At 40.5% G+C, this 10,124-nt stretch overlaps 1 long non-coding RNA gene across 1 annotated transcript; it reads left to right on the top strand.

The window, feature by feature from the left end:
* The first annotated feature begins 831 nt into the window (after positions 1 to 831).
* Gm33630 lies at positions 832 to 8,842 on the top strand. Its single transcript, XR_382284.3, has 4 exons — positions 832 to 2,582; positions 4,135 to 4,221; positions 7,770 to 7,968; positions 8,731 to 8,842. It is a non-coding gene; the product is annotated as a predicted gene, 33630 (long non-coding RNA).
* Positions 8,843 to 10,124: the final 1,282 nt, after the last annotated feature.

Here is a 10,124-nt window from a genome sequence, read left to right as displayed (position 1 = left end):
CTGACAATACAAGGCTTTAGCGGCTGATCTGAAGAGGCAGACTGAATTAATGAGATTTTTCACAGAGCGTTATTAGCAAGGCTAGTACCGTATGGCTCTCAGGCCCTCATTTTCCCAGCTGCAATCTTGGAAAACAGACATGGAGAGATTTAATTGCTGATAAAACAACAACAAAAACTCTAACGTTATTTTAACTTATACCATTTTAAGGATGCAATTAAAAAAAATTTTTGTGTTCTCTCCCCCAGCTTCTGGTCCAGCTATTGCTGTGCTTAGGGTAGTCATTACCCTTCATCTGTGTGGAGATGGGACGTTCGGTGGTACTTATTATATTGCACAGTTAATTCCCACATACTGTGAACACATTAACTGTTCAAAGTAGGTTATCTGGCATCCCGTTTAGAGCAGAGGAAGAAAGACCACGTCACCAGTTTTATCTCTCCTGGGGCGATATTAATTATTTATTATAGACTGCTGATGTAAACTGTTATCTCTGGCAGGTCACGGTTTGTACATGTGTCTATTCAGTGCTCTGGGATTTGGGACTTTGGGTGTGGATTTCTGAAGACGAGCAATCTGTGTGGTTTGTAAGGCCCAATGTTGATCTGGTGCTGGTTGGCACTAAGACAACAGGGGCTTAGAAAAGTCTGTCTACCACCATGGTCAGGTATCAATTGGTACCTGAGACCTTTGTAAGAATTGATGCTCTAGCCTCTCTCCCAGCTCCTGTTGCTATTACAATAATAATAATAACATTATTATTATTATTATTATTATTATTATTATTATTATTATATTTAAGCAATTATGAGTTAGTCTCTGGGCTTAGAAAAGTGGGTGTGATCAGCGAAGTTAGTTTTTAATTTTTAATCTGTTCCCTGTGACAATTCCTCATTAAATGCCAGTGTCTGTCACCTTCAGAAACAATACTCCAAGTTGGTGATGAGCGGTGGTGCACAGTACAGGCAAGGCAACCCACCGCTCGTTGTTGCTCTTTCTTGCTGCTCCACACAAGGCCGCATGCCCATCTGTTCTTCGGAGATGGAAGACCGTGCTGCTGCTGCTGCTGCTGCTGCTGCTGCTGCTGCATAATCCACAGGAGAAGCACGTGCTGAGGGCATCCCCCGGATTCCTGTACAGTAGGCTAAGCCACTTAAATCTTACTGCTGGCTTCCCCAGGCGGGAGTTCCACAGTCTCCTTTGATTTAGTGGTTTGTAAACTCTACATTGAAGTGCTTTTGGCCTGCCTGTTACTTTCTCTCTATTCCCTAAATGATTTTATGAGGAAGTAATCAGGAAAACTGAGATCAGAGGCAGCAAGCATGCCTCCATCCTCCCCCCTCGCATCTCTTTTTCTTTACAGTTATTATTTTCACATTTGATGCACTTTCTTCCCTTTTGCCTTCTACATTATCATATTCATTTATTCAAATGACTGAGCATGGCCCCTTCTGTTTTGCCAATCTAGCATCTGAACTGATCTCAAATTTATCCCTGTCCCAGATTATGTCTCTCCATTCCCTTTTAGTATCTAAACATCTACTGCTCTTCGTGTTCTCAGAAGGGTCCGGGAAGGACAAAGATGAGGGAATGGAATTGCCTTGGCCCTGGGGCCTGCTTCTGGAATTTGTTAGCTAAATGGGAAAGTCTCTTAGCCTTTCTGGCATGATGTCCTCTTCAGGAAGTAAAGGTCAAATGTGTTGCATTATAGAAAGTACCTACATGCCTACACATAGTAGACACTCAACAAATTGCGACAATGATGGCTATCATTTATATTGGAGTGCCTATTTGCGCAGCAGTGACTTGTCTAGGAGTATTTTATTAAAGCCCATTTGGCATGTGTTTTTGTGGCATCTCTGCTTAGCTTGGCCTCTTGAAGTTAAGAGCCCAGGTTTTCCATATATTTTGAAATTACCCACTGCATTTATCCTCTGCTGTGGCCTGTTTCCCTGCCTCTTAAAAAATGCATATTGTCATGATCATTATGCCCAAACTCCTTCCATATGTATAAATAAATCCCACACACTCTCATTATTTTGTGCTGCCTTGGCAGGCACAAAAGGTGCTCTGGTACTCAGGAGTAAGTGATATAGGCTGTTGCTATTGTTTGCTTACTCTCTCTCTCTCTCTCTCTCTCTCTCTCTCTGTGTGTGTGTGTGTGTGTGTGTGTGTGTGTGTGTGTGTGTGAATCTGGGAATCAACCCAGGGCCTTGAAAGTGTTATATAAGTACTCTACCAATAAGCTACACCCCTGGCCATGGTTTTCAAAAAAATCTATTAACATAGCTCTGTCTGTGTGTGTCTGTGACTGTATGTGTATGTATGTGTGTGCGCACACGCACATGTACACATTCATACACTTGTGGGCAAACACGTGCTATGTGGAAACTGGAGACTGATGTCAGATGTCTTCTTTAGTAGCTCTCTACCTGATTTTCTGAGACAAAATCTCACTGAACCTTGTCTGGATCTCTTTGAACCTTGACTGGACCACCGGGCACTTGTCTATCATCTGGATGAGCCGGCCAGCTGCCTCCACAGTCTCCCTCCTCCCAGTGCTGGACTGCAGGCATGTGCAGGTAATGTGTGCTTCCTACGTGCTCTTAAACCCTAACCCATCTCTCCAGTTTGCCCCTTCTTTTAAAGCTTTTAAGTCGAATTACCAGCCACTCGGAGCTCTGACCTTGAAGAGAGGACCAGTGCTAACCAGTACAGATTTCTGTGAAGTAGGCAGGAAGGGGCTAAGCTCCATCATGGCATGACTGCCTGACCTAGTCAACATCACAACCATTGGGGATCCCAGTCTCCTCGTTGGTACAATGAGGGTATTAGCATCTCTCCTGTATGATATTAGGTTTCTGTAAAAGATTAAATGACATTCTTAAGTACAGGAAAAATGCCTGCTGATTATCATGTATTCAGAGAGCTTGCTTGATCATAACTTTGACCGTTATTGTTTTGAATTGAGAGTGTGACACCAGCAAAATCAGGGGATGGCATGACCAGTTACCATCTCAGATTAACTTGTTCTTCTGGCTTTGATGCTTCGTCCAAGACTTTCCTCTACAAACAGTTGTTGAGTTCCCAAGTGTACTATGACTATGTTTTACAATGGTCACCTAAACTAGAACTCAGGACTGGCAGACCTGTATGTGGAACTGTGACCAAGAATAAAATCCTCAGAAATCCATAGGCCAACCCCACCAAAGGATTGCCTGACATTCCATAGTGAAATGTGGGCAGGGCCCTTTCCAATCATCCACCTGCCTCACACCACTCTGGCCTCCTAGGCAGTCCAAGTCTGTACCTTAAATAAGAGCCCATTGATGCTCATTTGTAACAAAAGAAGCTCCCTCACAGATGGGGAACTCCCTGGTGGAACTGGGGTCCTAAAGTCAGGATGTGGTTTCAGTGTAGGACTGGGGCAAAGGAGAAGCATTGTGTGTACCTCTGTGATGTGAAGACTAAGGCTGCAGCCTGGGCACAGCAGCATTCTAGGGGTTGTTTAGAAGGAGTGACGCCATTTGTCTGTGTTGAGAGGCACTGTGCTCTTTGAAGTAGAGTACTATGGGGTTGATATGTCAGGACTGAATTTCTAGACCAAAGGCAGCCAGTCTACTAAGCCCAATTAGATACAACGATAGAAGAAGCCAGTAGCTTCATGGGTTTATCAGAGCCAGAGTTTGAGAGAATTCTGAGAGCAAGGGGGACAGGAGGGAAAATTATTATACCCAGAAATAAATAATTCCCAACTTTTAAATAACATTTATAATAAAATACTGCTATAACTTTCTGGTTATCGCTTGTTGCTCTTACTATGAGTTAAAGTTTATCATGGTTGGGTAGATGCATAGGAAAGCTATTTGTCCTTGGCTTCCAGTGGAATGTTCTGGAATGTACGCCACATGGATAAGGAAGGCTTGCCACACCAGGAGATATCTCTGTTCATCTGCATTGGCTTCTGAGATTTTCCATCTATGTCACTCAATCCAATCATCTCTTCATCCTTAAATTACTGTCCCCCAGTAGCCTGTTTGTCCCTCTTTCTAGTTCTTCATACCCCACATGCTTGCAACAATGTGTTATATATGTCAAGGCGGCAAACCCTTAACTCTTATGCATCTTTCTAAGGTGACCCTAAGGTTCCACAGCCTTACTCTTCGCCCTGGATCAATGCTAGAGTTGGAAAAATGAGCCATCACAGCATTTACACAACAGGTACATCAAAGAATGTTATCTAATTTAGAATAATGTGTTGACCCCAACTTTTCTATTTTAAAGCATTCTGAGTAAATTATCTAGCATCTCTAAGATACGCTTCACTTCTATAAAACGGAGAAGGGAGGGTTCTCTCTCAAACTTTGGCCTGTCTCTTTATCCTATTCTTATCTTCTTATACTTTAATTTTTTGATGCCACAACTTATCTTCTTCCATTCTTTTTGTTCTCTGCTAGACAAAGAAATAAACAGAAACCCAATCTTCAGATAAACCAGTGAGTGCTAATGGATGTTAATGATGATTTAAAGGGTTCGCCTCTCAAGGGGAAGTGCATTTTAATAAGTAAATTCAATTTCTTAGTTCAAAAATTATCAGATGTCTAGTGCCTATCAGACTCTAATTCCTGTGAATTTAATCCTTTAACCTAGAGGTTCCCCAAATATTCACTCAGAAGGAGTTCCATAGCCAAATACAAATTTAAACTGTGGCATGCCATGCCAAGTTCTGTTTCTCCTCAATACAGAATATAAGAATCTAGATTAGCTCTCATTCTTGAAGGAACAGTAGGATATACAAATTACATATTCAGGATGGCTCACCAGGTAACAAGATTCAGCAGTCCTAGAGAACAGTCAAGGAGGAGTCCGGTGAGCATTTCAGCTTTCTGCCTAGAGAAAACCTCCAGGCTGTGGACATCTGCAAAGATCCCACATGAGTGCACAGCAGAATACAGATCTATGTGTGAATCTGAGAAAACTAACTGGGAAGGGCAGAGGGGAACTGCAGTTTCAGTAATAAGAGATCACGTTCTTCTCCAGTGTCCGGCCAAGTAATGTAGCCCTCAACAAGGAAACTTCTCTTGGTAACAGATGGAGATCATTACAGAAAAACACAGCCCATCAAAATGTAGTCACTCGAACCCCACTCTCTGTGGATATATCTACATACCACAACTCCTGCACCCCGGGCTTATGGATCATTGCTGATGAGGGGGCACAAAGACCATAAGAGCCAGAGGAACCGGAGTTTAGTTTGAAACTGTGTCTAAGAACATTAGATTGTGAAAATAGTCATCTACATATTACAGTATGACCCTTAGATAATATGCTAAAAGGAAATACATGCATTTATATACATTTAAATGAATGTTTGTACTTATTCTTGGCGAATAGCTGAAAAGAGTGATGGTAGAAAAAGAAAAGAAAGAAAGAATAACAGAACAGTGGCTACTATGATTTTGATATAAAATATCCCGTGGGTCTGTGAGTTAAGCACTTGCTTCCTGGCTGATGGCAGGTAGCCTTTCGAGAGCTTCTCCATGGGGCTTTACTGGCAGTTGTAGGTCAGGGAAACTCTCTAAGGTTCAGCCTGGCTCCTGTTTTTGGTTGCTCTTTCTGTGCTTCCTGGTGCACTGTGATGTAGACAGCCCCACCTTTCCTACTATGACAAAGTAAAACCCGCTGACACCATGAGCCAACTCGAATCCTTCTTCCCTTAAATGACTGTGGTCAGATGGTTGGTCACAGCAACAGGAAAGTAATAGAGGCCACACCTCTGGTACAAACTGATGGCAAATACATGCTGAGAACTGTACTATTCGGTGATTTTACTGTGTGTGGACATCATAGAATATATCACCATGTATGGGGCTCAAGTTTGACAAAATAGCATCATATGACATTGCTGCTCACAGATTCAATCTAGTTAGCTTACATTAAAAATTACACCCCCACAGTGCAGGATATATGGTTTCTTTTAAATGCTTAAGGAATAATAGTTCACTAAAATCGGCTGAGTGTTGAACAAGTCCTGATATATTCTCAGGGATATAAATATTACCAGATAGGATATATCCTCTGACCTCAAGAGGAATGGTTAACAGAATCATAACTAGCAAATGTCAAATGTTTGAAAATTATCAATGAAATATCTTTGTAACTAAAGATCAGAACGTATGGAAATCTGAGGCTATTTCAAACCAAAGGAAATTAAAAGTATTATGTATACATAGAAACTTGTGACATATAGCTGGAATAGTATTACACTAGAAATTTGTGGTTTCCAATGCTAATATACAAGCACTTTAAAAAGTGCTTTGGGATGAATTAACTACTGGTTTTAAGCAACTAAAGGAAATTAAGATGAAAGAATAATGAAAAGTTTGTAATGATGAAGTGATAGCAAAAATCAGTGAAAGAAAACCAGCAATGAAAAGACTCAACAAAATAAGGTGTTTTACATTTTACAAATGATTGACAGGTTTGCAAACCCTGACAGGTCTGAGCTAAAAGGGAACAAAAAAGGCACAAATTTTCAATATGAAAAATGTAACATGAGACATCATCAAATTTCAAGACATAGAAAAGGGCTTTATGTTGACCAACTTGAAAATTTAGAAGTAGACAACTGCTCAGGAATTCTAATTTAAACACCGAGAGACGTGGAGAAACATGAGTAATGTGTCTATTTTAAAACTTCAAGCAAAAAATCTTAACATTGAGGATTAACTCCGAGTCCTGAAAACTTTGACCTGAAAGAAATAACAAGTTCTCAAGCTGAAGATAGAAATGTTTGTCTATCGTCTACGCTTACAAGGTTTCCATGGCATTGGAACTAAAGCTGACAGACATGACCTTAAGACACAGGAGATGCCTGTAGTGGTTGCTCAGTGGTGGAGTACCAGCTCTGTATCTATGAGGTTATAGACTTGACCTTGGACTGAGGGTTTGGGGGTTGAGTGAATTGCATGACTCCTCTCATAAAAAATAAACTTGCCAGCAACCATTTTACTGGCCCTAGAAACGATTTAAAAAAAAAAAAAGACCTCTATATTTTCCAGAGCTCTAATTTTAAAAATATCTAAATAAATGAAGGGACATACCATGTTCATTGACTCGACCATGCCGTGTTGGTAAAGGCATTCTGTAACTAAATTTCTGTGTGTAAAAAATAAATAAATCTGATCATAACGTTGGCATGGAAAGGCAAAAGGCAAAAATGTATCCAAGATTATCTTCATCTTTAAAAAGTTAAGATAAAGTATTAGATGCTAGTATTTTAAAGTTATTATAAAGCAAAATGGTATTGGTGACAGACCACAAGAACAGAATAGCAACCAGGCATAAATCCATGTATTTAAGTCATATGACTTCTAACTAAGCGCATGCTGCAGAGAGATAGCACCTATAGTATTCTGACATGATGGTGCTACTATTACTAATCAAATGCTAATACACTTCTCAGCATATGTTAGGCATGAGTTTGTACCAGAGGTGTGGTCCTTATTAGTTTCCTGTTGCTGACCAAAACATCTGACCAAAGCATTTAAGGTAAGGATTCGAGTTCGCTCACGATTTATATGGCTGCCTGGGTCCTTGAGCACATTCGCTCTGTAAAAGGTCATTCAACCCACAGTACCTAAGCTAATTTGCCTGTGGAATTAATTTTCATGATTGACAAACGATCCGGCTACCAATTCCACCTTCTTGCGCTTATGGCATGAGACGGAGGCTGAATTTTTAAACTTACTGTCTTTCCTCTGTTTTAGCCTCTCTCGTGCGTCTTCCTCAGCTCCACAGTAGGCAAGTCCCTGCACTGATTCTGGTCCCTAGCATTCTCATTACTTGAGACTGTCAATCAGCACTAATGAAGTGCAACATGAAGACCAGCTCAGAGACCTCTTTCTTCTTGGGCATATCAGTGACAGGAAGGAGCTGCTATCCTCAACACAGATCCTTCCCTGAAGGGTAAGGGATGGTTAAAAAGTAGGAGTGCTACAGGGACCTGTTCCGTGTTGTCCTCGTTGCGTGTATTCCAGGCTGTGAGCACTATACTAACTCTCGAAGTGTGGTAACTTACTTAACACATACCATTTGCATAACTTACTAATACCTGACAGCAGTGTGAGACGAGAGTGTTATTTGTCCTGTGTTTCTGTGAGGAAATGGATTCATATGCAGGGAAGGAGCCAGGCAAACATCACACAGCTACCAAGTAATGAAGAGCGTGTGGTAGGCAGGGTGTTCCTAGAGTCTTGCTCTTTACAAACTATGCAACACACAGAGACTAAGTTTAACACTGTGTGTAGTCCTCTTTGTTTCCTTCACTTTCAAAGTGAAGGAAAGAAAGACCAGGAAAGGACGACCAGGGCCTAAAGACATTACTCTACAGTCTCTGTCTCTGTCTGTCTGTCTGTCTGTCTGTCTGTCACTCTCTCTCTCTGTGTAAGTGTGTGTGTGTGTGTGTGTGTGTGTGTGTGTGTTAGAGGCAGCAGAGGGCAGGGCTGGGTCTGCACAGTGCATGTCTCACAGTGAGGACTGACCCTTCCATATCGCTTGCTTTATTAGAGGGATGGCTGCTCTCTAGTTGCACTGTAGATTAGGGGTTGGGGAGGAAGCAGATAAAAAACAGCAAAGGCATCACAGAGAAACGTAAGCATTAATAAAGCTCGAGGCTAACGATATTTTTTTTCTCTTTTTCTTTCTTTCTTTCTTTCTTTTTTTTTTTAGGAAACAGATTTTGTTTCTTGGTTGGCTTTCTTCTGGCATCCACCCTGTTCTTTTCCCAGAACCTCCATTTTCTGAGCTCTCAAAGGTAAACTTAATAAAGATTAAAATCAGTGACAAAGTCTGTCAGCTTCTAACTGGAAAATGGGCCAATGCATGATGGGGTGTATATATATACTGGTGTCAATATTGAGTGCAGAGAAGTTCAATGAAACAGAAGGAAAAAAAAAAACTTGAGCAATGGTCGGTCCCTTCACCTTGGAGAATGGTAGACCGAGTCTTCTGCATTGATTTTAATTCCTAGGCATCTCTCAAGGTAGAAGTGTACGCCACAGGCTAAACTATAACTGCTAAGATTCCAGAAGTCATTCTCAAAGAAGCATATACCTTTTAGTTCAGTAACCAGTACCACTGTAAAAATAGTGTGGTATATAGAAGATATTGAGTGGATATAGAAAAATAGAGAATCATGAAACAGGGTGTTGGCTGTGAACAGAGCTGAGACCCTTTTTCTTCTGGCATACACAGTACTAATTCCTAAGAGGCTAAGAGGCTAGTATTTCAGTTTCTGGGTCTGGAGTCAGATAGAATCTACAAGTACATAAAATATAGTTGTATTTCTTTTCATCCAAAAGGTGATTACACTTATCCCTCAGTGTCTGTGGAAGGTTGGTTCCAGGATTCCCATAGAGAAAGCAACATTCAAGATTGCTCAAGTTCTTTATATAAGAGGGCATGGTATATACATAGACGCTACCCTCATCCACCTGGAGACTTCAAGTCAGCTTTAGTTACTCATAATACCCAATGTGATGTAAATGCTTTATTCATAATCATTCTACTATATTATTGTGGGAGATGAAAACAGAAAAAAAATAACCTTTACATGCTGTTTTTCAGAACTTTTATTAGAATTTGCCAATCAACAGTTTTAATCCACCACAGATGTGAAAGACTTAATGTATTAAGCCAATGGTATTGCCTACAAAGGAATATCGTATAAGAAATATATTACCATATTATAGATTTAAGTTTTTTCTCTTTATTGTTTGTTAAATATACACAAATGGTATTATACAGAATGCCAAACAAAATTTGCCTCTTTAGGCATTTTAAGTATATAATGTAGTGGCCTTAAGTACATTCATTCACAAGGCCATAGACTCACTACCACTGTGTATTTCCAGGATGTTTTTTATCAACTCAGATGCTAGCAGCACTCATTAAATGTTACCTGTCCCTTCTCCTCTCCACCAAACCTTAGTAATTGCTGCTTCTCACCTCCATGAATCAGTCATCGTAATTCGCCCTTCTGTCTTCGCTGTAGCATGATGTTTTCCAGATTCAGCTATGTTATTATAATATGGACCACAATAATGCTCATCTTTTGGTCTGAG

The sequence above is a fragment of the Mus musculus genome, chromosome 13, assembly GCF_000001635.26.
Source record: "Mus musculus strain C57BL/6J chromosome 13, GRCm38.p6 C57BL/6J".
In the NCBI taxonomy this organism is placed as follows: domain Eukaryota; kingdom Metazoa; phylum Chordata; class Mammalia; order Rodentia; family Muridae; genus Mus; species Mus musculus.
Note: the sequence above shows the minus strand (reverse complement) of the source record. Positions and strands in the feature narration are given on the sequence as shown.